Raw genomic sequence first — 12194 nt, forward strand, 5'->3', positions numbered from 1 at the left:
TTTAATAATGGACACTGCCTTTCTGAGACACCGCTCTTTGAATATATCCGGGGTACTTTGTAGGCTAGTACCCAAGATGGAGTCGACTAAATTTACAACCCTCTGCAGTTCTTTTTGGTCCTGCACAGCAGCCCCCTATACCAGTCAGTGATGCAGCATGTCAGAATGCTCTCCATTCTATAGAAGTTCTATAGAAGTTTTTGAGTGTATTTGTTGACATACCAAATCTCTTCAGACTCCTAATGAAGAACAGCTGCTGTTTTGCCTGCTTTATAACTACATCGATATGTTGGGACCAGGTTAGATCCTCAGAGATCTTGACACCCAGGAACTTGAAACTGCTCACTCTCTCCACTTCTGATCCCTCAGTGAGGATTGGCAGGTGTTCCTTTGTCTTAGCCTTCCTGAAGTCCACAATTAGCTGTACACCTTCTCGTTACCACCTGAGATTCTACCAACAATAGTTGTATCATCAGCAAATTTATAGACCGTATTTGAGCTATGCCTATCCACACAGTCATGTGTATATAGAGGGTAAAGCAGTGGGCTAACACACACCTCTGAGGTGCGCCAGTGTTGATCATCAGCGAGGAGGAGATATTATCACCAAATGCACAGACTGTATTCTTCCAGTTAGGAAATCGAAGATCCAATAGCAGAGGGAGGTACAGAGACCCAGGTTCTGCAACTTCTAAATCAGGATTGTGGGAATGATAGTATTAAATGCTGAGTTACAGTCGATGACATGGGTGTTTGTGTTGTCCAGATGGTCTAAAGCCATGTGAAGAGCCATTGAAATTGCATCTGCCGTTTGACCTATTGTGGCGATAGGCAAATTGCAATGGATCCAGGTCTTTGCTGAGGCAGGAGTTCAGTCTGGTCATGACCAATCTCCCAAAGCATTGCATCACCATAGATGTGAGTGCGACTAGTGAGAGAGGGAAAAGGGAATGGGGATATGATGGGGGGGGGGGGGGGCATTTCAGGAAGTTTGTGCCATCAGACTGGAGGCTACCCAAATGGAATATGAAGTGTTGTTCCTCCATCCTGGGTGTGGCCTCATCGTGACAGTGGAGGAGGCCATGGATAGACATATGGAATGTGAATGGGAAGTGGAATTACGATGGGTGGCTCTTGGGAAATCCTGCATTTTTTGGCAGTTGGAGCATAGGTGCTCAGCGAAGCGGTCTTCTGATCTACATCGGATCTCACCTATAGACAGGGAGACAACCGGGAGTACCATACACAGTATATGACCCGAACAGACTCACAGGTGAAGTGTTGCCTCGCCAGGAAGGATTGTTTGGTGCCCTGATTTGTAGTGAGGGAGGAGGTGTAGGGGCAGGTATAGCACTTGTTCTGCTTGGAAGGATAAGTGTCAGGAGGGAGATCAGTGAGGAGGGACGAATGGCCAAGGGAGTTGTGTAGGGAGCGAACCCTGTGGAAAGCAGAAAGTAGGGGGTGGGGTGGAAGGGAAAGATATACTTAATGGTGGGATCCCGTTGGAGATGGAGGAAGTTCCAGAGAATTATGTGCTGTACGCGGAGGCTGATGGTGTGGTAGGTGAGGACTTGAGGAACCCTTTCCTGGTAGGGAGGTGGGAGGATGGGGTAAGAGCAGATGAGGTTGAGGGCAGCACTGATGGTAGAGGTAGGGAAGCCCCTTTCTTTGAAGAAGGAGGACCTCTCCTTCCTTCTGCAATGAAACGTTTCATCCTGAGAGTAGATGCAGCAGAGATGGAGGAATTGAGAGAACAGGATGGCATTTTTACAAGTTACAGTGTGGGAGGAGGAATAGTCCAGGTAGCTGTGAGGGTCCATAGGTTTATAGTAGATATCAGTAGATAAGCCATCTCCAGCTTATCCACCCGTGCTCCCAGTGTGGTCTCCTGTATATCGGTGAGTCCCGACGTAGATTGGGAAACTGCTTCACCGAGTACCTGCTCTGCCCACCGGAAAACATTAGATCTCCCAATGGCCACCCATTTTACTTCCATTTCCCATTCCTATTCTGATATACCTGTCCATGGCCTCCTCTACTGTCGTGATGAGACAACATTCAGGTTGGAGGAACAATACTTTACATTCTGTCTCGGCAGCCTCTAACCTGATGGCATGAAATTTGATCTCTTGAACTTCCAGTAATGTCCCCCTCCTTCACCATTCCCCATCCCCTTTTCCCTCTCTCACTTAATCTCCTTGCCTGCCCATCACCTCCCTCCGGTGCTCCTCCCCACTTTCCTTTCTTCCATGGCCTTCTGTCCACTCTGAATAGATACCCCCTTCTCCAGCCCTGTGTCTCTTTCAACTTCCCAGCTCTTTACTTAAACTCATCCCCCTGGCGGGTTCACCTATCACCTTGTGTTACTCCCTCCCTCCCCCACCTTTTAAGTCCACTTCTCATCTTTTTTTCTCCAGTCCTGCCACAGGGTCTTGGCCCAAAACGTTGATTGTACACTTTTCCATAGATGCTGCTTGGCCTGCTGAGTTTCTCCAGCATTTGTGCATGTTGCTTGGATTTCCAGCATCTGCAGATTTTCTCTTGTTTGTGAAAATCAGGGAAGGGAAGGCATAACAATAAAATTACAGTGCTTCCATCTGTAAATGACTGCTGGTGTGCTCTACCCTAGACTTCTCTGCAGCATAAAATCTGTACTCAGGGCAATCAATTCCTCAGTTCAAATCTGTTGACAATTAATTTCATCCATGCTCTGACAATCTGCCTTTCAAACTAAATCTTATGAGAAGAGTTGCAATCATTTAAAAAAAAATTAAATACAAGTGGCTTTGTTGTAACACATAAATATGAGGTATTGTGCTGATGCTAGAAATCCAAAGCAGCACACACAAAATACTGGAGGAACATAGCATGTCAGGCATCATCAATGGAAATGAATAAACAGTTGATGTTTCGAACCATCTTCAGGCCCTGAAAAACACAGTATCCAATGTCACTGTGCGCTTACTTATCTAAACTGACAAGTGATTTCTTATGTGCTGTTGGCACACAAGAAATCACTGAATAGAAGCATCACAAATAGATGTTACCTCAACCTCACCCACCTCGGATCTCAGAAGCTCTGCAACAAGGCTGAAAGACTTGCATTTGTATCTGTGCAAACCCAGACCTCCTTAACCACAAAACCCTCAGCAGCTCACTACAACCATGAGTTAAATCAATGTAGCACCTATGCGATGAACTCTGTGACACCAACTCACACGTTTTCCAGTCAGACAATAAAAGCTAGCTCAAGAAAGTTCTTTCCAATGTGCAGTTTGTCACATAACTGGAAAAAAAAATGTTGTGGGGATTACCGATGGGAGAACAAACAACGTTCTCTACTGTTGTAAAATCAATTCTCCCTCGTGGGCACAGAAAACAGAGATGGATCATGGTATTATCCACCATTTCATTCATAAAAGTGTGTATAGAGGAAATAGGTAACAGTGAAAATCATAAAAATAAAACCCGAAAATTCTGGACTTATGTAGCAGGACAGGCCACACGTGTTCTCCGAAGTTCAAAGTACATGCCCTATTCTACATTCAACATTGTACTTGAAAACCAACAAGGATGTGAAATCTAGAGCAACTTCTATTGAGCAGCACGGTGTTTGTCTCTGGAAATAGTCCATAGATTAGGGAATGCTTTGTTAACAGAGCGGCTTGGGGTGATGGACAACAAGGATCCTTGCCTCCTTTCTCAGGCCTTCCTTGCAAAGGCACAATACACAAAGGTGTGGGCAATTTTCTCATCCTCATCATAGTTCTCTGGTGGGCAGCATGCCTTGGAAGTGAGACTTCACCTTTGTGGCAATGACCTGATGTGTAGGGCCCCTTCCTTTGCCATCAGGTCTTGATGCTTGTTGATAGGTTTTAGCCATGATCTTTCTTTATGCATAGATACAGGCCCTATTGTCCAATAAGTCCATGGAAATCATGGTGCCGTCTAACCTAGTCCCAATTTCCTGCATTTATATTACACTTCCAATTCCCATCCCAACATGTTAGCCCATGGCCTCCTCTACTGTTGCAATGAGGCCACACTCAGGCTGGTAGAGCAGCACCTTATATTCTGCCTGGGTAGCATCCAACCTGATGGCATGAACGTCGATTGCTTGAACTTCTGGTCATGCCTCCAACCCATCACCATTTCCTATTCCCATTTTCCTCTCTCACCTTATCACTTCCCTCTGGTGTTCCTCCCCCTTTCTTTCTTCATTGCCTTCTGTTCTCTCCTATCATTCCCCCTTCTCCAGCCCTGTACCTCTTTCACCAATCAACTGCCCAGCTCTTTACTTCACCCCTCCCCACTCCCAGTTTCACCTGTCACCTTGTGATTCTCCCTCCCCTCCCCACATTTTCTTACTCTCTGGATGACTTTTTTCCGGTCATGATGGAGTGCGTAACTATCTAAGTGCTGCTGTACATACCTCAACCATTTCCTCTGGCAGGTCATTCCATATACTTACCACCCTCTGTGTACAAAAAGTTGTATGTCAGGTCCTTCTTAACTCTTTCCCCTCTCACCCTATTTAATGGTTTGACAGTCTGCTGGGAACCTGCTCCACAGGGCCCATTGTGTCCTTCTCTTGCAAGAGGTTTCGTGTTGACCATTTCCTGATGGACTTATGGTCTGCAGAAAGCTTTCTCTGAAAGATCAATAGTGTGACAAAGTCCAATGGAATGGAACATTGCATGGCAATGAGGTCAAGTCTAACCTTTGCAATGCTGCGGACTGAAATAACATCAACACATAATAACATTTGGTACTTGTGGACTTTAGTCCTACTCACAGCTTGATGCAAACAAGCAAAAAAGGATGATCTTGGGTATGCTTTTCCCCTCTTTATCTGAGGATACTCTTTGTATTTGTATTGTAATCTTTGATCATGTTCCATCCAAATGAAATGGCGGATGGCTCAGGTGACTGCAACACAGAGGGAGCAGGGCATGTTCTCATCTGTTCTGGGTACAGCAACACCAAGAACACTTTTCACTTTCTGACCAGCTCCTTGCAAGCCATCAAGAAGGAGTGCTTCCTCTCCTTCCTTTCCAATCTTGAAGAAGGGTCTTGGCCCAAAATGTTGACTGTTGATTCATTTCCATAGATGCTGTCAGACCTGCTGAGTTCCTCCAGCATTTTGTGTGTGTTACTCGGGATTTCCATTATCTGCAGAACTCCTCGTATTATTGAATTATTAATTCCTTGAATTATTGAGAGGAAATGCCACTTTCACATTTGCAACTTTTGATGGAATTCCCAATTCACACAAAATATTTTTTTTTGAAATCCAGCCCCGTTGAACCAGATCCTCAGCACCTTTCAGTGGTCAGACTTGACAGTGAAGGAATGTCGGATTGGTTGGGCCAGTTGCCAAAGAGCATGAGGCCAGGTGAAGCTGATCACAGATGCTGGTCTCTCTGTGGACTGACTGTGGATCTGAGCAGAAAACAGTGACATCATTCATGAATAAGGAGTCTTTCATCTGAATGACCCCACTAGCTGGTACTCTTGTCACTCTTCTTATTCCTAAGGCCGCCCTAATTGATTTTGCAAAGGGGTTTATGCAGCAATCATAATGATAGCTTGCTAATGACTTCTGAAATATTCGCTATGCTACATGCAAGACATTAACGTGGCTTCAGAACTTGGACAAAGTTCTTTGATGATATACAATGTAATTAGTATAACCTATTAATGGATTTTTTCATAAATCCGTCATGTATCAATATTCATTTATGATCTGAACTGTATCGTCACATGACCGTCATAATTGCAACTGATTGTCCATTGTATCTTCACAGCAACAACAACAGAAAGATAAGCCCATTCCCTCCCTAACACACAGCCACCCCTTAGACACACCCATGTACAGGCTACCTCCAGTAACAGGTCCAGGCTCGCAGACTTGGAGACACTGACTTTCAGAAATGCCAATGGGCCTTTGACTCATGGACTTGTTTCAGCATGTGTCTGGGTCTCTGTATCTGTGGCAAACTCATGAGAGTTTTGATCATAAATGAATGCTGATATATAATGCTTGGATTTATAATGAAGAAGATTAAATATTGTCAGGTTATATTAATTAGTCTGCTGAACATCAAACACATGGAGGGCTGCACCTAATTTGGGTGGTTATATGACTTGTATAATCATGTTTTTGATAATGTGTAATTGTGTCCAGTTGCATATTGTTTTAATCAACAAAATTTCTGTTAAATCATTTATTAATTTTAACGGTATCAAACTGTTTTGTAATTTGATGCTACATTTAGTATCTGTGTCACATACCATCTTACTTCTGACTACATTGATGATCATTTGCTTTCTTTTCCCAACTTCTGTAGAAGTGGCCCCAATACCCCTTCCCTCCTTTGTGCAAGAATTCAATATAATTCATTGGTGCCTGAGGCAGCCCTGATATTTATCTGCTTTTCTTCTAGAGTTACTTTTGAATGACACTCAACAATGTTTCATCTATTCACTGGTTAATATCCAGATCACTTAAAGTAAGTGAAGCACTGCTGGAAGAGAACTATCTAGATGACCACATTTCAAATGTAGTTAGTTGTGAAAGGCAAATCTTTTTAGAATGATAGCTGGAATCTGCATACTTAAAACCATAAGTCATAGGAACAGGGTTAAGCCATTCAGTCCATCGTGTTGGCTCCACTATTCAATCATGGCTGTTTTGTTATCGCTCTCAACCTAATTTCCTGTCTTCTCCCCATAACCTTTGACGCCCTTACTAACCAAGAACCTATGAACCTCTGCTTTAAATATACCCAATGAATTGGACTCCAAAGGCTTTGGGGGCAATGAGTTCCACAGATTAACCACCCCCTGGATTAAGAAATTCCTCCACAGTTTTGTTCTAAAGGTACATCCTATTCTGAGGCTGTGCCCTCTCGTCCTACAGTGCTCAACTGGAGAAAACAGCGTCTCCAAGTCCAGTCCATTAGGCTTTTCAATATTTAATAGTTTTCAATAAGGTTCCATCTCCCCCCCCCCACCCGTAATTCTTCTAAACTTTAGCAAGTACAGGCCCAGAAGCATCAAGTGCTTCACACATGTTAACCCTTTCATTTCTGGAATTATTCCTGTGAACTTCCTCAGGACCTTTTCCATTGCTAGCATATCCTTTCTTAGACAAGGGGCTCAAAAACTGCTCATAACACTCCTTGCAGTCTAAACATTGTCTTATTAAGATTCAACATTATATCATTGCTTTTATGTTCCAGTCCTCCCAAAATGAATGCTAAAATTGCACTTGCCTTCCTTTCCACCAACTCAGCCGCCGAATTAATGTTTACGGCATCTTGCATGTTGACTTCAAAGAAACCAAGAACTTAGCCTTGCATGAATTACCCAGCACGAAAACAGCTAAGCACCATCAATGGGATTCTTTGTATGAAATTACTGATGTATGAAGAAACTCTCACTGAACTTTGGTACAGCTGCATCATGGCATTTAGGGCCCTGAAGAGGAGGGTTGTGAAAAACAGTGGATGGTTTAGTAACTTAACGGTTAATTTATTAGAAAGGCTATATTTATTTTATTCCACTGCTCTGATTTTTCAAGAATTTTTTTTATATGCACCAGGCTTTCGTTGGGGAAATCGCTAAAAAAAATACACCCTGAGGGTGGGACTGCCCTAGATAGTAATTCAAAAGAAAAAAATTCACTGATAAGATCGCTTTATATGCATAATTGCTCAGAGAATCTTTACTTTCACGTGTAGGGAGTTTCCAGACTCTGTTCTTAAGAACCTCTCCAATTTACATATTTCCTTTTTGGCTAAGTTTGTTCTTTATCTTGCACATGAGGGGTGGTAGATATGTTCATGGCCTAAGGTAGAAAGAGTCAATTTTAGAAAACCTAGCACATTTATTTTTCAACATAGAACCCTCCTACATTTACATACTTAGTCCAGCGGTCGTGGAGCATACGGATGTTGGACCTTCAGAAAGTGTCGCCAGATGGGTGATTGATAAGTTCGTGGCCTAAGGTAGAAGGAGATGAGTTATACAGCTCTCATTACATGCACATGCAGGTCAACTCTTTGAGCGATTATGCAAAAAGTTTGAAGTTAATAACTCATCTCCTTCTACCTTAGACCACAAACTTATCAATCACCCCAATGAGTTATTAATGTCGAACTTTCTGCATAATTACTCAAAGAGTTGAACTGCACGTGCATGTAACGAGAGCTGTATAACACATCTCCTTCTACCTTAGGCCACAAACTTATCAATCATCCCAGCAGCAGACACTTTCTGGAGGTCCAAGATCCGTATGCTCCACGACCGCTGGACTAAGTGTGTAAATGTAGGAGGGGACTATGTTGAAAAATAAATGTGCTAGGTTTTCTAAAATTGACTCCTTCTACTGTAGGCCATGAACTTATCAATCACCCCCATAAATAACGATCTAGTTAGGATAATTTCTTTCGAGAATTTAAGGACTGTAACATCTACTTAAGATAATCTCAATTGATTATCTTTTAGCGTTAGTTGTTTACTGTGCTTTCCTTCAATGCTGTTCCTTTGAGTATTCAAGTATCTCTGCTATACGTAGTAAAATACAATATGGCCCAGGAACAGAGAAGTTTACAGGAAATGGTAGATAACCCCAATTCCATCACAGGCAAAGCCCACCCTTCCATTGAGCAAAGCAGCAAGGTGCGCTGCCACAAGAAGGCAGCATCCATCATTTAGGTCATGGTCTCCTCCAGGTCATGCTCTTTTGTTGCTGCCATCGAGAACTAGGTACAGGAGCCTAAAACCCCTCCCAACTCAGTTCAGGGACAATTATTACCCTTCAACTAGTAGTCTCCTGAAGAGGAATGGATAACTTCACTCACCTGAACTTTCAACTGTCTCCATTACATAAACCCTCACTTTCAGGGGCTCCGGGACTCTCACGTTCTCAGTGTTAATTTTTTATCTGGACTTTTGCACATTGCTTGTTCGCCAGTCTTTGTTTGTCTATTACATTTCTTTATTTTCCCATAATTGCCTGAAAGACAATGAATCTCATGTAGAACATGGTGACATATATGTACTTTGATCACAAATTTACTTTGAATTGGATTATGTGCTACTGTGAAATGATTCATTTACAGCATCATACAAATAACTGGTGAATTTTCAGTGGAGCTTCTTAATTTTCTTTGGCTGTCTCTCGGGTTTGAGGGTTTGAAATTTAAGAGACTACTAGACAGGAATATGGAGGAATTTAAGGTGGAGGGTTATATGGGAGGCAGGGTTTAAGGGTTTGCACAACATTGTGGGTCGAATGGCCTGTACTGTGCTGTGTTGTTCTGTGCTCTATGTGACTTGCTCCCCCTCTGGATCTGTAGATTTTGAAAGAGTTGATGGCATCCAGAAGGAGTGCATAGGCTCGTCATGGGGTGGGTGGTTGGGTGGATGCCTGCTCTCCCTCTGCTGCTTTGCTGGTACTTCTAGCAGCTCCCAGTTTTGATGTTCCTGGTACTATCCTGAATGCTCCTCCACTTTGAGCAACCTTGAACCAATATCTCATTCCAGGAATATGCTCAGAATCGAGTGTGTGTTTTGTGCGTCTGTTATATAATTTTAATTATTTCAGTGAGTACGTCTGTGTGGGTGATGTAGCGGCATCCGCACCTGATCTTCGGAACATGAGGTCCAGCTTCGACGCCGGCCACCTCCTTGCACGAGTTCAACCCATGCTAGGTTGAGTGTCGTGTTAGCAACTCAGCCTTGTAAAACAGCCAAACACTGAAGAAATGGCAAGGTTGCAGTACGATGGGCCTACTGACGGGAGGAGGAACTTTTTTCACCTAGTTGAGTGTAATTTAATTATTTGTTCTGGATCAATTTTAATAGCTAACTTGTTGAAGCACTATGGAAATTTTTCTAGTTGTAATAGAAAAGTCACACTGTTAATTAAAGCTCTCCGTGGAAGGTGCTTAGTGTCTCTTCAGAGAGCATCACTGGCTGATACGCGGGTCTGATAGTGAGTGTTGGTGGTCGACGGGGGGGATACCACTGGCCTCACCCATACACCCAGCAAGAAGACCATTGACTCCCTGACCCTGGGCTTAAAACCTGTTAATAGTACTTCAGTTCTTAATCAGTCATAAAAGATAATCATGGTGATCGAATGTCAGACTATCCCATTTGGTATTTTCCCATTCCTTTACTCTATGGGGTGGCCAGGGCGGGGTAGACACTGGTAAAGGGGCTCTTCATGTCCATTCTGGGGCAGCACGCTCTCCTTGCATCCCGACCAGACACCAGGTCTGATCTCACCTGTGGCTCCGAGTTGCTGTTTGCATGTGACAGCAGCCTCACCCCTTTACATGACTTTGACAGGTGGGCTGGACCAGCTGAGAGTAACTTGTGGACATGCCTGACCTGGCATGCTAAGTCAATGCGATGGACTGAGTGGCTGAGATCAACAGTGAGATCCAATGGCAAGGAAGGCAGTTCTGCCACGCTTTGTGGAGAGTGAAGTACATGACAAGGCACAGAAGAAGTCATGGTCATCCACTGCAGTCAATGAAGACCACAGTTATGCAGTACCCAGACTTCTGAGGTCGAGAGAATGGAACCACCCCAGTGGAACGGCTTTTCCACTTTACAAAACAGGTTTTTTATTTGTGCTGTCAAACCACAAACAAGAGAAAATATGCAGATGCTGGAAATCAGAGCAACACACACAAAATGCTGGAGGAACTCAGCAGGCCAGGCAGCATCAATGGAAAAAAGTACAGTCGACATTTTGGGCTGAAACCCTTCAGCAGGACTTCGGCCCAAAACGTCAACTACACTTTTTTCCATCGATGCTGTCTGGCCTGCTGAGTTCCTCCAGCATCTTGTGTGTGTTTCTTTGTGCTGTCATCATCAAATAGAACGGACAAACAATCATTCCTTAACTCACTGAAATAATATAAATGAATTACATTATTCTGCAGATAATAAAAGAAAAGAGCCCTGAAGAAACTTGTTCCTCAACCAATGTCATCTCAGTATCTAAAATTGCTGTTAAAGACACCACTGCAAATTTACAGCTGCCTCTCCCAAATAAATGACCTTTTAATCAGAGGGAATAGAAATGCAGCGATTAGAGATGATCTGAAAGAGGAAGTGTCGGTCATGAAGAGCAGAAATGAGAACCAGCTGGGGAAAATACCAGTGCCGAGTCTGAAGTCCAACACAAGCACAAAGTCTGGTCAAAGTGATATTTTGAATTCATGGTGGTTATACAGTAGTTAGGTGGTGGTTTGTAGGGGAAATACAGTGTGATGTGTTGAAAGATGAATAATATCGGACAGTTGTAGAGAGGTGCAGGACAGGAACACACCCACTGAAGTTATGCCAATCATCAACCATCTGGTTACATGTTAGTCTTATTTTAATCTCACCCCCATTCACATCAATTCCGCCAGATTTCACCGCTCACCTACAACTTAATGGCAACTTACTGTATCCATTTAACCTATTAATCAGAACACCTTAGAGCTGTTGGTGGGGAGGGGGTTTGGGGAAGACTAGAACAGGTGGACGAAAACCAGGCAGTCATGGGGAGAATATGCAAACTCTGCAGCAGCTCCACAAGCTGCACCACTCCAAATGTCGAAAGATCCGCTAAGATATTGATGACTGAAGGAATAAAAGTTCTTGAGCCTGACATCACTGGAGTTAATGAGGTGACTGACTTTGGAATTAGTTTTCAGACAGAAGCTGAGGTCAACCATCTGAATTGTCATGTCTGAATTGTCATGAAGGACATTGGCGCCCTCTGCTGACTGGAATAATTTTGATTTTGATGAGAACATAGCACAATACAGGTTCTTCAGCCTACAATGTAGTGCCAACCTTTTAACCTACTCTGTCAATGAAATGCTTTCATCCTACATAACCTTACATTTTATGATCACCCATGTGCTTATCTAAGAGTTTTTAAAATTTGCCTAAAGTATCATAGAACACAGAATAGTACAGCACATTACCGGCCCTTCAGTCCACAATGTTGTGCCGACCCTCAAACCCTGCCTCCCATATAGCACTCCACCTTAAATTCCTCCATATACCTGTCCAGTTGTCTCTTAAATTTCACTAGTGTATCTGCCTCCACCACTGACTCAGGCAGTGCATTCCACGCACCAACCACTCTCTGAGTGAAAAACCTTCCTCTAATATCC

Source organism: Hypanus sabinus, chromosome 22 (genome assembly GCF_030144855.1).
Source record: "Hypanus sabinus isolate sHypSab1 chromosome 22, sHypSab1.hap1, whole genome shotgun sequence".
Lineage (NCBI taxonomy): Eukaryota > Metazoa > Chordata > Chondrichthyes > Myliobatiformes > Dasyatidae > Hypanus > Hypanus sabinus.